Genomic DNA, 21759 nt, shown 5'->3' with positions numbered 1-21759 from the left:
CGTTTGAGTCCTGAATTCCTGAGTGTAACCCCCAGCCAGCTGGAATAGAGACTTTCAATGGCTGTAAACTCTGAGTGGTCTCCTCTGGTAGGCTTCCTGTGACAGATCATATCCAGCCCCTACTCTCTTCAGTTGCTTTGCCCTCCAATATTGCTCAATTATGATTCCTTTTTTTAAAAAAATAATCCACCAAATTTAATAATCCAATGAATTCTGCCTGGGCCACAGAGATATCTACCAATGGCCATTTCCAAAACAAAAACAAACCAAATAAACAAGAACACCCCCCCCCAACCTATCTTCCCCTTATCATCCATGAATTGCCACTAACTTTTCAGTCAGAGTGGTCATTGGGAGCCTCTCCTTGCTTCACGATAGAACTTTGAACTGGCTTGACTTGTGCAGGTCTTGTTCAAGAAAGCACAGCTGCTGTGCATTCATGAGTGCAATCCTCATGGCCATGTCATAGCCAGAGGCCAACATTTCACAGCCCCCCTTTCTATCCCCTGCCTCTTTCATTCTTTGTGTCCCCTCTTTTACAGTGTTTCCTTGGAGCCATGGAGGAAGGATTTGACACAGATGCACTCAGTCACTTCTTCCGAGGATGTTCAACAGTTATGAGTCTCTTCGTTAACCACCACCCTCTGCACTAAGAAGTTTCTCTGACCAAGGTTGAGAGCAGTGCTGATGTATTGATAAAAGCCCAGTGGCAAGCACGTCTCAGAAACATTTCGAAATCAGCTGAATGGGCCCTATGTCCAGTGTACGTGAGCACAAGGGACAGGTCACAGAAGGTCTAGACAGAAAGATAACTCTGGCTTCTGCTAGTGTGATAAAGGGGGGTGGAGAGATGGGAGATAGCATCCACAGCACAGAGCAGCTAGCTGAAAACAGGATATGGTGAGCGGATTGAAGGTGAAGTCACAGATGCTGTCCAAACTTTGCTGGTCAAGGGACATTAAGCAATATCGGAACCTTATGGGGACATTATTTTGATATTTGGACTAGAGGTAGAAATAAGTTTGAACTTGGGAAAAATGGATTTGAGTTCCCTCTGAAACATGTAGAATGTGCCCAGGAAGCAATGAAACATAAAAATAAGAATCTGAGGAGAGAAATCTGGAAAGAAAAATAGATTCATGAGTCATCAATATATAGCTAAAAAAAGATCCAATTATTCTTGGTTTTTTTTTTTTTCATGATAAATACAAGATCCAAACACATGAAATTGTTTGCCCAGGGCCCAGGGATGCAGATCTACTCTTCCTGACTCCCATGGCTGTGCCTTCCCCAGTGGGACTTGGTGCAGTAGCTGGGAGCTTTGATGAGTGGCAGAAAGTGTGGCTGTAGAAAATGCTCTCTTCATGTCCACTGCAGATGTCTATTAAGAACAGAGAAACAGAAGCTGTCTTAGGTGAATAGCTAGCTATGTTTCTTAGCTCGGGCAGCCATAAATCCCCTACTGACAGCCAGTAGTCAGTCACTCTTCCTTAGTAAGAAATCTCCACCTTGAGAGAAATTCAAAAACATCTTGCAGGCATTCCTGTCTGATTCCTCTCATCTGCAATCTGCCTTTCAAATAAACTCTTCTTTTACAATTATCTAACTGTGATCTGTACTACCTGAAAAGTCAAGGTTGAACATTCCCAAGAGTGGGAATACAAACAGTCATTTATGTAGCAACGAATTTATGTGGTGGTGGCTTCCGTTGCTGAATATATTTGATGTTTAAAGCAACTCTATGTTGTTTGGTCAGAAAAGACAAAAAAAAAAAAAAAAAAAAAAAAAAAAAGAGTTCATGTTTTCAGCTGCATCATTTTATTATCGTCGGGACACGATGGGAATCAATGGTGGTCTAAAGTCATAAATGGAACTTGGGGACTCCACAAGGATTTTTTTTTTTCTCATGGGATGGCTTGCTCACTCTTTAGTCTTTTTATTTCAAACAACTATCTTCCAAATTACCAAGATGAGGCTGTTTCTAGTCACCATTTCTTGTCCTTGACTGCTAAGCCAGAGGCCATCTTCAACCCTACCCCAGAGATCACATTTAGAGAACATGTTCTTTTCTCCAGCATGCAGATGGCTATCTAGGCAACACCAATTATCTCTGATGCCCTCTTTGTCATTCTCCATGAATGGGCAACCTATCTTAGGTATTCTACCAAACTTCTCGAACCTCTTCATTTTCCTTTATCTCTATGATAATGCTTTGACTGAGTCAACACCCCATTTCACCTGGTTACCAACTTAGCCATGTTAACTGACCTCCTGGGTCCTCTTTGGCCTCCCTCCAATTTGTGCTCCACAATACATGCAGAGTCACTGCACAGAGCACACACAGTCAGACCACCCTGAAGACACCCTTGGATGTCATCCTTCCCTTCCCACACTCACAAGCTTTTGGTTCTCTGAACCTGTACCTCCAACCTCTTTGACTCTATTTCCGTTTCCACCATGCCCCTCCCAGCATGAGACCCTCACTCTTTCAGTTCCCTCTGCTGGGTATGTGCTTCTTGTCCTACTCTGTTCCCTGGGCTCCAGAAACTCCATCCCCCTCCTCAGAAAGGCTCTCCCTGATACTGCCCATAGCTGTCAGACGTGGTTTGTGCTCAGTGATTTATCCTAAATTTCTGTAATTTGTTTTGTGTATTTCTGCTATGTATTATGTATGTATGCTTCACGAAGAAATGGTCACACACAGAGTTTGCCCGCTCTTTAAGCAAACCCTTTATCCCAGCTGTACAACACTGTCTAGACATACAAGAAATGCTCAAGATTTACGTTCATTGGATGAGTAAACTATTACTTTCTGTTCTTCACTTTTCTGATTGACAGAGACTACCACAGTGCTTGTGGCAGCACATACCCAGCTACTTGGGAGGCTGAAGCAAGATGGTGTCAAGTTCAAGGTCATCTGGGTAACTTAGCAAGACCCTGTCTCAAAATAATTGGGATTTTTGCGTGTTTGTTTGTTTGTTTGAAGTGGGAAGGCATAGCTCAGTGGTAGAGTGTTTGCTGAGCATATACATGGACAGCCCTGGGTTTTGTGCTTAACTGGGAAGGAGGACCATGAGAATCTCAGCAGTGAACAATGATACCCACCTATAAATCCAGCGCTGGAAAGGTTGGGACATGAAGACTACAAGTTTGAGTCTAGCCTTGCGTATGTAATTAGACAGCTTCAGAGAGATAAAGGGAGGGAAGGAGAGAGGGAGAAAGGAAGGGAGGAAAGAATAGAAGGGACAAAGAATGGATATGGATTTGTAATGTTTATTACTTTCCTCTGAATGGTGAGTATGGTTTTTATACAAATCAAGGTGAGAAAATATAATCTACATTGTTTAATGAGCCCTGTATGAGTTAGCAACAGCCATGAATCTATAATTTAACATCTTCCTTTTTCAAAATTATTAATAGACACAAAAAGTGGGGGGGGAATATAGAAAGGTGTGGATGAGTGGATGAGGTTACGGGAGGCAGGTGGGGATATGTTTGGATTCCACAATACACAAAATTAATCTGTGTCATTCCTTCATGCCACACACCTCTAGTTTTGGGAAAGTGGAACCACATTACACATGTGATGCCCACAAGTCATAATTAAGATAAAAATTAGAGTAATTTCCACACCCCACCTCCAATTTGTTTTCAAGCTCTTGTGTAAATGAAAGTGAGACACTCACACAGTGAGTTTTTGTTCTGTTCTGCTCTGTTTTAACTAAAAACACTCAAAAATCTTTTTATCTCTGATATTTCCTTGCTACCAAGGAGGGAAGGTACAATGCAAATACAAATTTGAGTCCTTCATCATATCTGGCGCTAAGGAGCATACTCAAAACCGTGCCTGGTAGGCAGTCCTGTTCTAATGGATTAAGTTCCATTAGCAATGATTGAGGGGACAGTAGGTGGAGACATGTAAGCCATGGAAAAACGTTAGACAAGGAGAAAGAGAGCCAGGGTTCTAGCGCTCAGCTTGATCACTTCATAGATGTTTGACGAAGCATTCCATCTCCCTGAGCCCCTGTTCCAGGAACGATAAAGGGTGCCAGTGATAGAAATTTGGCTCAAGAAATGTGTGGGGTAGTATACAATATAATCCCAGACCTTGGAAGTCTGCAGCAAATGTGAGGCTACTATGGGTATAGAGCAAGTGCCACATAGTGACAGCTGGCCTCAGACAGACAGACAGACAGACAGACAGACAGACAGACAGATTTGGTTCCAGAGGCAGAGTAACTTAAATGCTTCCATCACACCCTTGAATGGTCCCATGAATGAACAATAAAGATGAGAGAATGTGAAAGACTTTCCATGGAAGACCCTGAAGTGGTTTATCACTGAGAAAAGAAACAGACGGCGGACTCATGAGAGACCACAGCAGAGAAAGGAGTTGGGGTTGTTCGCTACTCCATTTTTTCCTCAAACTGTCTCACAAAATACAAAGGGAAAAAAATATTACCAACTCTGATACCAGAATTACCTTGTTTTCAAAACCAGGGATGGGGGGAAAAAAAAAAAAGACCAGTTTTTCTGATGGCATTGGACACAAAAATTGTCATGAAGTCTAACATTCCTTCTAGCAGACCCTATGATTAATTTTAAATGTCCACTGCAAGTTTTGTGAAAAATATTTCGAGATTTCCTCTCCCAAAGAATCAGATAGACACTGCATTTTTAGAAGTCAACCTTAGACCTAGGCTGCCACGCAGGGCTCACACTAACAGACACAAGGAGGCTGCTGCAAAGTTATAATTATATGTTTGGCCAAGCTTTCAGATCACAAAGCTCATGTAAACAGATTTCAAGATTTGTCATGATTTATAATGAAGGCTCCAACCCACTTTCTTGTGGGAAAACTACTTAAAACTTCACTGCAAACTTCATTGCTAACCCCATTGCTAACCTTAGAGAGAAGAAGTTATACCATACAAAGATTAGGACCTAACCCAGGAGTCAGGAGATTAAGGAAATCTTGGTATTTCAAATGCACAGTACAATCGGACAAAACTAATACAAACTTGAGTGTGTGTGTGTGTGTGTGTGTGTGTGTGTGTGTGTGTGTGTACTCATTGGTGATTTAAGGACAGTACACATATTACTATCAAGTAGCATCTAATTTGGTTCCCAGGGAAGCCTGAAAAGACTGTTTACAAGTGATTTATAGATGAAGTGCTTTTTTGGAAAAAAAAAAAAAAAAAGGATATGTGTAAAAGAGAAACAAACAGGAAGTGCAGGAAGCAGAGTAAGCAAGAGCATTGTTTGCTGCCTTAAAGAAAGGGTCGTCCTGAAGCAAGCTTCTCTGTGGAGCTTAATCTTCATAGACAGTCAGCTTGCAACAAATTCATGATAGTGGCTATTTTCAGTAGGTAAAGGACAATGTTTCAAGGGGCTAGTGCTGATCCTTTAAATACCCAGCACTCGCTGCAGCTCAGACATGGCTTTTATGTGAAACAACTTCTATTATAATGAGGGTAGGATGGGGTGGGGAAGCGGGTGATTTAAAATTCCTGGGGGGAAAAAGCTATATAAAAAAAGCCATTTGTCCAAATTTGAACATATTCAGATACTGTAAGACAAGTTTGAAGAACTTAAGACATCAGACAGGTGTTTCATTTGATGTTGGGACTGGATATATTCTCTTACTAATTATGTAGACTTAATTATAAGGCTGATTTCCTCCTCTATGAGACTAATCACTAATTAGGCTAATTACTGGTTAGGGATACTACTTACATAAGTAGAATTGCTAATATTTTAGAATTGACTGTAAATATAGCATGTAAGAGTTAATACTAGCTACAACACAGAAGACAAAAATAAAAACACCAAAGAGCTTAAAAGTAATGGTTATATGGATGTAAGTTAGGAATAAAATGTAATATCTGGTAGAAAAAATTCTAAGAGTTAAAAATCTTCATCTCCCATGAATGGAGTTAACAATTTTTTTTTCCTAAAATTGAAACACCGTTATTTACTAATTTAAGTATATGGGGAAATCTACACAATGTATATTTAGCTAACAAAAAGTTGGGAGAGAGAACATGGTTCTGTAAAAAAGCTAAATTTCTTATCTTTGGGAAAAGGAAATAATAGATTCTAGCAAAGGCTGATAAATCAAGAAAGAGACACAATATTTATAAAAATAAATACTAGGTATATTAGTCAAGGTTCTCTAAAGGAATATAACTTATAGAATAAATACATGTAAATATAAATGGGATTTATTAAAATGACTTCTTACAGACTATGCTCAATAGTCTAACTAGTTCAACAACAGCTGTCGACCAATGCAAGGTCCAAGAATCCAGTAGTTATTCCATCCACAAGGCTAGATGTCTCGGGTGGTCTCCAACTGAAGAAGGCTTTAATACTAATAAAGGAATGGACTTGCCAGCAAGAACAAGCAGGCAGGGAGAGCAAACTGCCTTCTTCCATGGTCTTGATATAGGCCACCAGCAGATGGTGTGGCCCAGATTAAGGTGGAACTTCTCACCTCAAAATATCTGGATTAAAAATGGATCTTCCCACTTCAAATGATTTAATTAAGAAAAACTCTTTCACAGGTATGCACAGTCATTTGGGTTTTAGTTAATTCAAGATGTAGTCAAAGTTGACAGTCAAGAAAATTCATCGTAAGTCCATCCCTTATCAATTTGACACACAATCGTATTTTTTATGCCATGCTTAATTTTCAAATGAAAACAATAACTAGATCATAATTATGATTATCATGATATAGCTATCTTTCATACTACTACAAATGCATTATAAATTTTAGAATGAATGCCCATGTCACTTGAAGGACAATCTTTTGGTATCTCAAAACTTAAATGTGATAACCACTGATATTCTCTTAACTGATGCTATATTACATGATAAAGAAATTGAGGAAAGAAAACATAAATATTTATGCAAATGGATTCTCCACAAAACATGACAGAAACACTCATGACAATTTCAATCTTTATTTCTGCTTTTGTTCATATAGCTCTAGATGCTATTTATAACTACTGCTATCTATTGACCATTTTGTATTTCCTCTACTCTCAGCAAGTACTTCAGCACGGTTTGCCTCTTTTCCTGGAGGAATGACCAAGACTTTCATTGCTGAAGGGTCTAGGTCTTTTGTCATCCTGCCTGGATTAGGTGTTGTAATTTCCCATTGACTTTAATCACAGGACATGGCAGCACCAAGAGATGCCCTAATGATTTTCCCATACCCATACACAGCTGTTCTTACCTCTACTGTGGAAAAGCAATCCAATTTCCCCTTGGTAATGTGGATCAATCACTGTTATCCCTTCCTTAGCCTGTTGGTTTAATGGTATCAGAAGCCCAAAGTGGCCAGAGGGAAGTCTGAGCTTCCAGCTCAGTGGAATGTCTTTCCTGGCAGAAGCATCCTCCTCTCTGGCAACCAAAACTTCTAGGCCAGCAGAACTTAAGGTTGTGGAAACTGGTAGTAAAAAATTTTCCTAATGGGACGCTAAGAGTGATAGTGAGCGAAACTATTCCTTTTTCCTCCAAGTGGATCCTGGCTATGGATGAAACTACCGTATATTGGACACTGAGTCAAAGCATATACCACCTTCTGGAGAACCCTGTCCCAGCCCTACAGTCTAATTAGAGCTGCAACTGTCTTCAAAAGGACATTCCATCTTTCTATCAGGCCAGCTGACTCAGGATGGTGGGAAACGTGGTAAGACCAGTGAATTCAGTGATACTGAAGTCATTGTTGCATTTCTCTGACTGTGGAGTGAGTTCCTTGGTCAGAAGCAATACTGTGTGGAATACCGTGAGAGTGGATCAGGCATTCTGTAAGTCCAAGGATTGTGGTTTTGGCAGAAGCATTATGTGCACAAAGGCAAAATCCATAACCAGAATAAATACTATAGTAAGAAAAAAAAAAAGCATTGTCTTTCCCACAGAGGAAGTGGTTCAATGTAGTCAACCTGTCACGAGCTCCCTGGTTGGTCACCCCAAGGAATGGTGCCATATCTCAGGCTCAGCATTGGTCTCTGCTGTTGGCAGATTTGGCACTCAGTGGCAGCTGTAACCAGGTCAACCTTGATGAGTGCAAGTCCACATTGTCAAGCCCATGTCTAACTTCCATCTCTGCCACCATGGCCACCTTGTTCATTGGCCCACTGGACATTGACAGGGATGGTTGGGAAAAGAGGCTGACTATCTACAGAACAGATCATCCTATCTACTTGCTTATTGAGCTCCTTCTCTGCTGAAGTCACCTTTTGATGAGCATTTATATGGGACACAAGTACCTTCACACATTTGGAGAAATCTATGGACATACTTCTTCCCTAGGTCACTTTCTCACCAACTTTCCAGCTGTGCTTTTTCCCAGTCCCCAACCACCCGACCAATCCACTGGCTATAGCCTGTGAATCAGTGAACAGTGACACGTCTGGCTATTTCTCCTTCTGAACAAAGTGCATGGCCATGTGTACTTCCCAAAGTTCTGCCCGCTGTGAAGACTTTCTTTCACCAGTGTCTTTCAGCCTTGTCTCAGAAAGGGGTTGTTATGCTACAGCTGCCCATGTCTCAGTGGATCCTGCATAACATGCAGGACCATCAGCAAACCAGGCCCTAGCCTTCTCTTCCTTAGTCAACCTATAAGACACACCATGAGGTAGCAGGTGCATGCATGGCAGCAGATGGCATCATAATGGAAGTAGAACCATAGCGTTTGGGCAACTTCATGTAATTTGCTGTGCCTTCAGGACCAATCTCATATACACCATTTCCATTGGATAGTAGATTACTGCTGTATCCATCCTAGCTCATGATGGGCAGCTCAGGTCACATGGTAACTTGGTGGCCCATTGTCAAATTTCAGTTTCCACTGAGGTCCAATAGCAGGCCAAGAACTGTCTTTCACAGATAGAATACTTATCTTGCTCCAAAATCCCAAAGGTCTTTTCTGTGATTCATATATAAGGTTTCGCCAAAGGCTCCGAACAGCATCCCCACTTGCCACTGACATCTCAGATACCATCGGTCTCCTGAATATGGTCCAAGCGGTAGAGCAGCCTGTGCTGTAGAGCCTTCTCCTATTGTAGGCCCTACACAAAGCTAGCAGCTTTCTGAATCACGTGGTATATGGGCTGGAGTAACACACCCAAGTGAGGTATGTTCTGTCTCCAGAATACAAATAGGCTCACTAAACATTGTGCTTTTTTCTTAGTGGTGAGAAGGACCAGGTGCAATACCTTATCTCTCACCTTAGAACAGTGGTTCTTAACCTTCCTGATGCTGGGGCCCTTTCTTTAATATAGTTCCTCATGTTGTAGTGACCCCTAATCATAAAACTATCTTCATTGCTATTTCATAACTGTAATTTTACTACTGTTATGAATCTCAATGTAGTCTGATATGTGAGCCTTGGGAAAGGGTTGTTAGAATGCCAATAGAGTCGTGAGCCATGGATTGAGTTCCACTGCCTCAGAAGGAATATCTCTGTATGCCCCACACCACTGGACTCCTAAGAATTTTACTGAGGTAGAAGGACCTTGAACTTTGGTTAGATTTATTTCCCATCCTCTGGGGCACATATGTGTTACCAACAAGTACAAAGCAGTTGCCATCTCCTGCTCACTTGGTCCAATTGGCATGATGCCATTAACATAGTGCACCAATGTGATATTTTGTGTAAGAGACAGAAGATCAAGATCCCTTCCAACTACATAATGACATAGGGACAGGAAAGTTAATATATCCTGGAGGCAAAACTGTAGAGATATACTGCTGACCTTGCCAACTGAAAGCAAATTGCTTCTGGTGGTCCTTATGGAAAGGTGTCGAGAAAGAAGGCATTTGTAGGATCAGTAGCTGTATACCATATACCAGAAGATATGTCAATCTTCTCAAGGAAGAGCACTACATCTGGTACAGCAATCGCAATTGGAATCACTAGGTTTTGATAATTAACTGTCATTCTCCATGATCTGTTTATCTTCTACACTAGACAGATAGAAGGGATGAAGAGAGATGTCATGGGAACCACCACACCTTTGCAAGTCCTTGATGGGTGGCACTAATTTCTGCAGTTCCTCCAGGGATGCAATATTCACTATTTTCCTTGATAGAGGCAACTCTAAAGGCATCCATTCAGCTTTTCCAACCATAATAGCCCTCAATCACAGAATCACAGGTCAAGGAATCAATGTGAGAATTAAAGCTATATATCTATATCTATCTCACAATTATGCATTTGGAACTGGGGAAATAACTACAGGATAAGCTCAGGAACCCACTGGACCTACTGTGCATTGGACTTCAGCCAAAGTCCCATGAATCACATGACCCCCACAAAGCCCCTTCTTTAACTGGAGAACAACAATGTTTCCTAGAATCTCCCAGATTGTTAATTCAGGACCAGTATCCAATAGGCCTCAAAAAGCCTTGTTTCTTTCCCCTCAGTGTACAATTACCCTTGTAAAAAGTCATAGATCCCTCTGGGAAAGGACTGGAGAAAGGCCAACAGTAAAACTCTTAGTTATTTTAACAAGACCTTTCTCAGGGGAACCCAGCCATCCCTTCATTCAGGGGTTCTGGGTCTGCAAACTGGCTTACTCTGGAATTCATGAGCCAAGATTTCCCTGTTGTCACAATTCCACGTAGCCTCCATTTCACTTGCCTGAGATTTTTTTTTTTTTTTTTTTGCTTATACAGATCCAACAATGTTTTATCTATTTCATATCTGGGAAAAATGTGATTGATTAGCCAGTACCAAAGGTCCATAGAAGTCATGACACCAAATAGAGCACATGCCTGTGTTGCCCATCATGGGTCTGACCATTATGGCCATTGCTTTGTCTATACTGCCCACTGCCATATCTACCATCACCTTGCCTTAGCACTGGACTTTGATACTTCAGGGCCCAAAGGAATATATTGCATTTTATTTACCTAACTGTACAGCAGCACCTCTGGACCTAAGGTCTGGCACAAGGAAAAGGGTGAAGACAAAGCCTTACAAGTGTTCTGGTGCCCTCTCACCTTTTTGTGTCTTATAGAGTTAGTGAAGAACATGTCTTCTGGGCCTTCCCATTATGAAGGATTAGGTTTTGCACAACATACCCACTTTAGCATTGCACTTTCCCGGAGCCATTAAAAAACCCATCATCAACATTAAACTGGGCTGGAGAGATGGCTCAACAGGTAAGAGCACCGACTGCTCTTCCAGAGGTCCTGAGTTCAAATCCCAGCAACCACATGGTGGCTCACAACCATCCATAATGGGATCCGAAGCCCTCTTCCGGTGTGTCTGAGGACAGCGACAGTGTACTCACATACATGAAGTAAATAAATAAATCTTTAAAAAAAAAAAAAACATTAAACTAAGGGATAGCAAAAAAATCTCTAACTCCTTTTCAGTAGAACATCTTTTGACAAATTATTCATCCAACCATTCAAACAAACTTTTGACACTTTTTTTTTCTCTTTTTCTTTTGTAAACTGTGCTAGCTTCCATTCTAAGCACAGACTCTTCACTCAGTGGACCCATATCAATAAACTCAGGCTGATCCAGTTTAATGTTCCTTCCACCATTATCCCACACCCTTAAATTCCATTCCCACACATATTCCCCAGATTTCTGCTTGAGTAAATTAGAAAACTCGTTGGGTTCTTTAGCTGTGTAGCTCCTCTGATGACAGCCCATATAAAGACCACGGAGGAAGAAAGCTTTCATTCTTTGCCTGCTTATACTTGCTGGCAAGTCTGAAACACAAACACTGTAAAGAACCAAACAGCCGCACCAATGCTGTCATCTTAGAGTGGGCCCATGCAAAACCACTCCTTCTTAAAATACAGGCCAGTGTCCTGACATCAGAAGCCACCTTCAGACCCTTTCCTAAACAGTCTTGTGCTTTAGGGATACTCTGTTCTCATAACGTCTCAATTAGCTCATTCGAACAAATGGTCTTATTAAGATTTGGAAATAAAATTGTTGGCTTATGCATCTCTCGTCTTTGCTGAAAAAACTTCTTTAAAAAAAAGGACTGTTCCAAGATGAGGATGATACATAGTCCTGGTGTGCTAAAACATCTAAGGGATAACTAGGGGATGCTGGAAACAGGTGCATGTTAATGGAAAATATCTACTCTTGGGACTATCAGGGCAAGTGTCATAGGGCTATAAACTGAAATCTGGCCACGAGAATACCTCTAGACATTAGAGAAAGAACTTTGTATGACAGGCTTTCAGTACTGGGGACTCCTGGTCAGAGACAGTTGTCAAGGGAACACAGACACAGGTTCCAAATGCAATCAATATTGGCAAGGACAAACCCAGGACAGGCCAGCATTGACTGCTAGCCCCCTGAAGGACTGGCTAAAGGCATGATCAGCATCTGTAACTTGAGCTCACAGAAGAGTAAGGGGGTACAACTGGCCGTCAGGGACCCAGGGACTACCTTGCATCTCTCTGATGTTTAAAGATGCTGAGCAAAGCTTTTTCACATACGTGTTGACCATTACGTGTCTTCATTTAGGAAAAAAGAAGTTAGAATTTTTTGCCTAATCTTTTAGATCAAGTTATTTCCTTATTATTGGATCTTTGGAGAATTTTGAGATGCTCTTACCCTAAAGGAATGATAACCTTTCAGTGTGAATTATCTGTTTATTACTCTGATATTATTACTCTACACTGCACACATATACTCAAGCATCATGTTCACCTTGTAAGTGTGTGCAATTTAAGTTAACTTATTTACCCACTTCATTTCCCTTTTGTTTTTCACCCAGGGACCTGTTCTGTAGCCCAGGCTAACCTAGAACCTTTAAGCCTCCTGCCTAGAGCTCCAGAGTGTGGCTATTCCAGTCATTCACTACTATACCTGAACCAATTTAATTTTTTAACTAAAAATATACTCTTTTTTAGAAGCCATTTTTCTTTGCATTACAGCTGCAGGACTGCCCCTTTTTCAGTATGCCACAGTCTTAACATTCCTTGGTATGTATCATGTAACAATGGGAACAGTTGTGGCCCTGATGCATTTTCTGACTGTGTGGTCAGTTTTGCTTTTTCTCTATTTTCTTGAACCTAGTTTTCTTCTTCTTCTTCTTCTTCTTCTTCTTCTTCTTCTTCTTCTTCTTCTTCTTCTTCTTCTTCTTCTTCTTCTTCTTCTTCTAAGTAAGGAAGCTAGAACCAAAATGATAATGCAATGACTTCATATTATACTTCAATTTGGTTTTTTGCCTCATCTTGAGATTGCCCTTACTGGGAGGAGAGAGAAACAAAAGACTGAGAAACTGAACATGCATAAACTTGGTGATTCTGTGACTCACATAAGAGTTTTCTTGCCATTGACTTCATTCTGAGCCAGGCTTAGCACAGAACACTGCCATCTACTCCCCCTCTTTCTGCCTAGAAGTGTATGTGATCATATTCTCAAAGTGCCTGTTTGGTGGTCTGAAGTCAGACCCTTATCACACAATAGCATTTTTTTTCTTGCTTCCCCAGCACCCCTGCTAATTAAACAACAAGAATCTTTTTCTTCTGGTCCTGTCATAATCTTGTAGTAAAGAACAAAATTGATTTCTAGGCTATATAACTCAGGGCCTGGTAAAATATTGGCCAAGAAGTGGGTGTAGGCGGCAAGTACTTTAAACATGTCTGTACCTTGTTAGCAGCTCAAATACTAAGGAACTAATACACTAATTTAAAGAGAAATCTAAATATTTGACTTTTAGAATCTTTAGAGGATTAAACAATTTGCTATATAAATACTTGCTATTTGGGCATTCTGTGGGGAAGGAAGCAAGCTAGTATAACCTGTTTTGTTGTCGTCATTTCGTTTTTGGTTTGTTTTGTTTATTTGTTTACTTTGCAAGCCTACTGTGTGTCTGTCACTGTGCAGGAGAATAAACAAAAAGAGTGTAAGAATTTATTCATATCCTCAAAAAAAAAATTATAGCCCAGATCAGAGGACTGAAAATAGTTTATTAAGCAAGAAGCACCAAAAGGAGATCATGTGACCAGTAGCCATCAAGAATAAGGTTGACCTGACCTATGTTGCAAGAGAAACCATGGTTATGGAGGAAAAGCACTGACCCTTAGAAGCACAGCCATGTGGCATCACCCAGTCAAGACCATCAGACATGAGGCCCTCTGGCTGCTCCTCCAGGGATGGAAAGGACTTGGCTGCAAAAACTCCAGCACTCCCTCCCTTCACACAGGAGAAGAGCATTGCCAGATGCACTTCTGCCCAGGCTGCAAAACAGGACATAGCAACACGCTGCCTCTCCTCTCATTCACCACCCATGAGTGCTGTCTGGAGCAGGCAGTGAAGAGCTTCAGAGCCCGCTCCCCCTTTCCGGATGTTCTGCACCCCTTCCAGCTTTGTCCACTTCAAAACCAGATTCTTGAAGCATGCCTCAGGCTTTCTCAGCTCTTTTCTCTTTCATGTTCACTCTCCTTTCTACTTGGAAGAGCCTCTCTCGCCCCTTTTCTCTGTGAAAATCATGAGTAAACCCAAATCCCATCTTTGGTATTCTTTCTTCATAAAGACTTTCAATACTCAATACTTAAAGCACTGACTGACTCCTGGTTAAAAAAAAAATCTTACCGTACCAACTATCCCAATAATTGCATTATTTGTAACTTTAAAAAAGTTTTTAGTGTGTTTTTATTTGATTCCTTTATTTGATTTCATCTACATATGCATGCATTCTGTGGTGCATGTGTGAGGTCTCTCTGACCTTGTGGGTCTTGGGGATTATACTAAATTGTCAGGCTTGAAGCCAGGTTCCTTTATGCACTGATCCATCCCTACTGCTCTCTACATTGCACTCCATGCTGACATTTCTGTGAAAGGCCTCTCCTCATCAAAGTTTCTGAAGGCCAAGGAAACACCTTTTAGGTTTCTGCTCCCCAATATTCTAATATGCCTCTCCCAAAGAGTACTAAATATTTATTGCATGGGTCTAAGTTCACAAAGAAGTCTTGGAGCAAAGGAGAGGCACCTACAAAGAGGCAATCAAGACGCCTCTGACCTTCATTGTCTACAAGGAAACAGTAGTAGGAATCCCATGATCTGACAGTGGAAGTCATTGCCTAGAGTCAACTGTGCTGTCTACCAGTTTTTATTCTCACTAAGCTAAGCAAATTCCTTGGCCCTCAATTTTCTCTTCCTGAAATAGGCAAAGCAGAATCCTGTGCGTTGTGTGGAACCAAGCATAGTGTGTGGGAGGAATGTCTAACCATCTATAGATCCATACCTCAGGAAATAGATAGGAAAAATGAACCAACATGGACCAATGATAAAACATGGTCAAACACAGTACAATATTTCGTCAAGGCATCTCTTACTCCAGGTAAGAGGCCATATACTCAAGTTCTCCTATATTCTCCTGTACACTCACTCCTTGGTGGGATGTTTGCCTAATGAGAGTTCTTCAGGTTTCTTTTCACATCAGCAATGCTTCTGGTAGACATTGTACTGTAGCTGGGTGCCAAGTAAGTGAGGCCTTGGAAATATTTTTTACTTGGAATGAAACATGGAGCTGTCTGGCTTTGCGGGCTCTCCTCCTTGAGCATTGTCCTGCTCCAGGATTCGTAACCTTAGCCACCTTACACTTCTGTCTACCTTAGCCCCAAGCTAGGGGTGGCTCTGGTCGATAGGACAAAAGCCTGAATGCCTTCCAGGTCCTGTCAACTCACCGCTTAACTTAACATAGGAAGACAGTTAAAAACCTTTCTGAAGCTATTCTGAAAGGCAAAATATATAAAGAAGCAATGTATCTAAGTAATAGTCAGTAAAGTAAAACGGTAGAAATTTTAAAAGATTAAAAAGATCTAGGTTGCAGATGTTGGGTTATAGCAATAGCTTCAAACAGTAATTTCTACTTCTCCAGTTAGGATTCTTTCTAAAATTACAAATGGACTTCTAAGACAGGTCCCACTGAATGAAATTTAACCTCCTTTATGAAAAAAGCTATTACTGTGAAGAGCTGACTAAGGCCCCCCTTGTATTTTCTCTCTGTGTCTTAGATTTATGTATGCAATTTCTAAACCTGCTTCTGGCCTTGATGATTTCCAAACTACCAATCTCCAAGAAATGACTCTGTAGTACTACTCTTAGTGAGCCTGCTGAGATAACCCCTAACCAGTGCCTTCCCCACAGCGGCCCGCATGGCCTTCTCTGAAATGTTTTGCAAGAATGGTGTCCATAATCCTCCAAAATCAGCTGACTGGGAGGATAAAGAAACTTCTAAAAACTGAGAAATGTTGCCACATAACGTTTGGTTACTCAGACCTTTGTGGGCATATTACTTGGTACTCAGCTATGTCTCAGTTGATGAGCATTCTAGACAACCAGATTTTGTGTTAAAAACAAACAAACAAACAAACAATCACCCCCGACCCAGATTTAGTCAGTGTCATCTATCTCATGATACATAAGGAGGGAGATGTTTCCTCACTATTAATTCTTGATTTTGTATTAAAAAGAAGTTTGGTTGGTTGGTTGGTTGGTTGATTTTAGTATAAAATAGAGTTTATTTAGGTCATGAGGAGGGGAATTGAGAGGGTAGTAGAGGCAGAGAGAGAGAGAGAGAGAGAGAGAGAGAGAGAGAGAGTAGAGGTTGGCCATGAGCACATGGAGAGAGAGTGAGAAGGGGATGGAGAAAGAGGGGGTAAGGGACAAGAGGACAGAGCAGAAACAAGAAGGCAAGAAAGAGAGAGAGAGGAGGGGGCAAGCAGCCCCTTTTATAGTGAGCTAGGAACACCTGGCTGTTGCCAGGTAACTATGGGGCGAAGCCTAGACAAAATGCTAACAGTAACAACTTTCCAAACTACATAGACTGACATAATAGCCCAGAAGTTGCCATGGAGACAAATTGGAGAACATCTCCTTGATACAGAATCCTTCAAGTGGCCAGTTTGCAGCCACACCTAATTCTTCCACTGAAAACCCTTTCCTAGTCTCTTGAAATCACTCAAATTTATAATTGTCTAATCATATAATTTTGAAAAGGTAATAAGACATCAGCCACACAGTATACAACCTTCTGAGAGTCCTTTCCATCAGTATAATTCTCTGCAGACCCATCCAGGAAATTTTGCCTTTTTACTGCTGAATAGTAAGCATTCCACGATTTATATGTGCCATATTCTGTTTATACACCCATGTGTTTGTTTGTTTTTAAGGAAAGGAGTTTGCAGTGTCCTCTCTGGGTAAACGGTACTTTTCCATCCCTTTCTACCTAGAAAGATCCTTTTTATCGTGAAAACGGAAGCCTAAGTGTCAGCGACATGTCTCCTTACTCTTGCTGGGAGATTTTTCTTTTCTGCCCTTCATGCTCAAGAGTCTGAGTGGCTAGATAGAAAGTCCCGACCAGGATGCAGAAAGTGCATCCTGTTTGGCCTCAGCCATCCTGGTGTGGGGACTAGCAGTTGGTGCTTCAGACACCTATCAGCAAATGTGTGTGCTTTAGAATGGCCTATTCGGTGGCCGTCTTAAGGAATGAAGAAGCTATATAAATAGCCGAGAATAGTATCAAGAAAAAAGAAAAGAAGGCAAAAAAAAAAAAAAATTAAGGAAATAGGAAGACTGGTGAAAGAATATAGGAACAATAGAGACTGGTCCTAGAGCGTTGAATTCCCCATGATTACTGACTTTTCTGTTTAAGGTACAGGTTTGAAATCTGTCCTCAGAGATGTTATTAGCGTTGAAAATGTTGTCCATTCCCTTTCTTTTTTTCCTAACCCGAGACCCACAGCTTCATACTCATTCATCCATCAGAACTGTAGCAGGTAGTCAGAAGGCAAGCAATACAGCCCTAACCGGGGGTATTTCACATCCTTTGAGAGGGGACCACGTTGGTTAAATGTGTCCTTGACCAGAATTCATCACGAGAAGAAATAAGCTCCAGGTGATTCTTCAGACTGTATTCAGCATTGCCGAAGTTACTCATTTACCTGACAAAAATGATTCAAATGAAGAGGATAAAGAAAAGGAAGCAAAGAGCTTCTGTCTATAAAACCAAAGGACAAACAGCAGGGATCCTGTGAGTCAAAGAAAGAAAATACCAAACTTGTGAATCTCCTGGTTTCAGAACTAATTTGCTCACCATGAGCCAATCTTACAATTCATTAGCTTCACCCTAGAGACAGGGCTGAATGTCAGCTCTGTTCCTGACCTATAAGTAATAGGTGCCACTAGCTCAGAAATGAACATAATCACAATGCGAATCGATGGGATTGTTACAAAGCTGAAAAATAACAAGCTCTGTCCAGAATTTTTGGAAACAGAAGAAATGTTTCTTCCTTTTTCTTTAGGAAAGATTAAAAAAAAAAAGAATAGAAATATTATCTTTCAACAACACTAAGATTAAACAAAAAATATTCTAAGAATTAAAAGTAAAACTAAATCAGCCCAATCATTTATTTAACCTGAATGAAGAGCTGGGAACAGGGACACGGCATGAGCAAATCCCATGGTGCTGTTCTCCACGACAGGCCTGCTCGTGACTGCAGTGTGAATACAGGGTGTACTGCTGGATCTAAACCACCTGCCATGCACATTTCCCTGTTCTGTCTTCACTCTGCGTGACGTGGGATTTACTTGCTCAATATGGCAGAGCCTCCGTCAATCCAGCCCCCGGGAAGATTGTGTGGGGGAGAGTCATGACCAGCCTGAACCTACGTTTGTCTGTTGTTACTCAAGGGAGAACCAAGTGTACAGCTGTCTGAGAACTACAGTTGGAAGCCTTATCTATAAGAGTGGCCATTTTTGTCTGCACATAGGTTTTACCTTTAGTTCATCTTAATAAAGTTTAAGAAAAATGAATCGTAGGAAAAAATAGTGTAAATGAAGGTAAAGGAAAAGAAACAAAACAAAATGGAGAGAAACACCCTTCTGCTTCACCAACTCACTACAAAGAGATCTACCATTAGATCTACAGAAATCACTCTTAACCATTGTGTACAGTTTTTTTTCCCCACTTAAAAATATCATGAGAGCCCCGGTATATTATAATGATAGAGTGTTTAGCTAGAAGGCACAGGCCCTGGGTTCAATTCCCAGTACTAAAAAAAAGAAAAACCATGACCATATTTCCTTCCGCTTCTTTAAACACCATGCAGTCACATCATTTTAATAATATGGGGAAATCACAGGTTGTTGAATGGCAATAGATCTGCTTATTAACTAGCAAACCTTTAACATTGCCAGGTGGCAGTTCTCAGAATGCTTAGATCCTGGACTATGAGCTCAGGTGATTACTTGGAAAATCCAGTCATTTGATATCATGGTGGAACTTAAGCTGCTATTGCCAGGAAAACAAACAACAGAACAAACCGCTTGTTGTCAGGACATATTCTTGTCATCAAGACACGTCCAATGTGATGGGTGAGAGTAGTAGTTCTTTAAGAGCTGTGACTCATCTCTAGAACCAAAGAAATGTGGCTTTGCAGTCTGGCAGGTCTGGCTCAATGTGACAGCTCTGCTGTTCACCTAAACAGGAAGAGGAGACATCTGCAGTGAGCAATTTTCTTGGTAGAAATTGCTACATTTCCTCCTGTTCACATTCCTTCAGTTGGCGCTTAATTGCCCAACTAGAGCTGGCTTCAAGGGCATATGGGAAATGGCGTGCAAACAGGGTGGTATTATATTCACTAAAACTCCATGGAACGGAAGAAAAGGAAAACAGAGCTGAGGGGGAAAACTGAGAGTTAGTTTACAGCTCAGTGTTTGAGAATAGGAGTCCCACGTGATTGGCTTCTAGACATTGACTTACCCTGACTAGTTACTTATTAGTTATTTGATACTCTGATTGCTTGACTAGTTACTAGCTATCTTCTGAGAGACTAATATTTAACCTCAGTTTGCAAAACAGAGCCCTTAAGACTCACATTCTTATAGGAGATTTGTGTTTGATGAACAGAACCTGCTTCTAAGACATTGATTACAACTACAACAGATCTAAAGCCAATAGAAAATTGATGCTCTGTGGGCAGAAGGTAAAAGTGAACATAATACAATAAAGAATCAACTCTAAATGGCATTGATTGAAGTGTAGAAGCTGAATGTCAAGCCCCGGAGCTAGGCTGCTGAAGTCTGGACCCTGACCCAGCACTTACTCATCACTTGAGCAAAGTAGATAACCTCTGCACCTCAGTTTCCACATTTAGAAAGTAGAGATTAAGATTAATGAGTACCTCTATGATGGCTTCTGAAGGTTCTATGAGTTCCTGTAGAACACATATAGCCTACACTCTAGCACAAGCACATGCTTTTCCCCCTCCGCCCTCATCTCAAAAGTCTGGTCTCAAAGAATATTAACCAGTATTTTTTTCTCTTAGAAAAATCATCTATTCACCCCCATCTTTGCAGTGGAGCTATACAGACCATCATACCAAAATCTTACCATTTCTATTCCTATTCCCCCAGCACCATATACTTCCAAAACCAGTATGTCAATATTCTGTATTATAGGAGGCAGGACTACATCCATCATCTAAATTGGATAGGTATTGAGTCTGCACCTGATTTCATTTCCTTTTGGAGAGTTGTGCGTATTTTCATGTCTTCTGTGGTTCTATAATGAAGGCTTTTCGGTGAACAAAAGTCTCCTTTCAGGTAATGAGTTTTCCCAGAGTATGTCCCTGCTGCTTCTGAGACTTCAGGATTGAAAGCTGTTCTCAGAATCCAGAATTGAATTAGGTCATGTCTTTCTTTTCTATTATTTTTAATTAAGGCATTCTGGAATGATAATATATGCCAAACCCCTCAATTTTCTTTCTATATATTAGCAACAATTAAGTTCATTCAATAATTGATGATTATTCATAATTAGGAAAAAAACAAGATTTTAAGAACCTCCTAAAAAAACAGGTTTCATGAATTTGTTCAGTTTCTCTGATAAATATACTTAGATTATGGCTATTCTTACTTCAGAGGGTTGTTGTTTTTGAGAAATTGCCATAAAACCAAAATTGTATGAATTGAAAATTATTTTTCTATATATTTAAAGTCATATATTTAAAGTCATCATTAAATCCCCAATCCATTCATTCATATTTTTATTAAATTGGGCCCCAGTACTATAGTAGTAATTTAGTAGATTATGAATTAATAGTACCTAATGAATGTTTGATTTAGCGTCAGATTTAATCTTCTATGTGATTTCTGCCCTGTTTCATTGCATTATTCTAAAAATGAAGAGATACTTCCAAGAAAGGGCTCATTCTTTTCTTTTTTGTTCTGGAACCACATGACAAGTTGCAAACCAAAAAATAAGTTGCAAAAATACTGCATGAAGCTATTGGGAGGAAACATAATTCTCCCTCCTTCTGCAGGTATCAAGTGTCAGTAACTACTCAGTGAGGAGCAGGGCTTGGAGAACACTTCCATTGCTTATCTGGAATTTGGGCTGTCTTGATTTTATGCAGATAGCTGCACACACTGTGTGTCTCTGAGCTTGATAAACCATGTCATATGTAGTATGAAATTTTTATGTGCCTGGCTCTTTAAATGATCCTATGCTTCCTGGGTCAGTTAGCTCTTAGACTTCCTGGAACAGGAGAGGATATAAAAAGCCAGCAGAGGGTGAGAGAAGTAGAGGAGAGAGTAGCAAGAGAGAGAGTTATAGGACTGGGGAGCAGACAGGAGTAGGTTTCAAGAGACAGGAGAACAGGGTTAAAGAAGACTGTTGATTCAAGAAGAAAGATTGATAGGACTAGAGAAGAGAAAAAGAGGTGGGGAGAGGAGAGGAGAGGAGAGGAGAGGAGAGCAAT

Source organism: Mus pahari, chromosome 8 (assembly GCF_900095145.1).
Source record: "Mus pahari chromosome 8, PAHARI_EIJ_v1.1, whole genome shotgun sequence".
Taxonomy (NCBI): domain Eukaryota; kingdom Metazoa; phylum Chordata; class Mammalia; order Rodentia; family Muridae; genus Mus; species Mus pahari.
The sequence above is the reverse complement of the archived record's forward strand: the minus strand, read 5'-3'. Positions refer to the sequence as shown.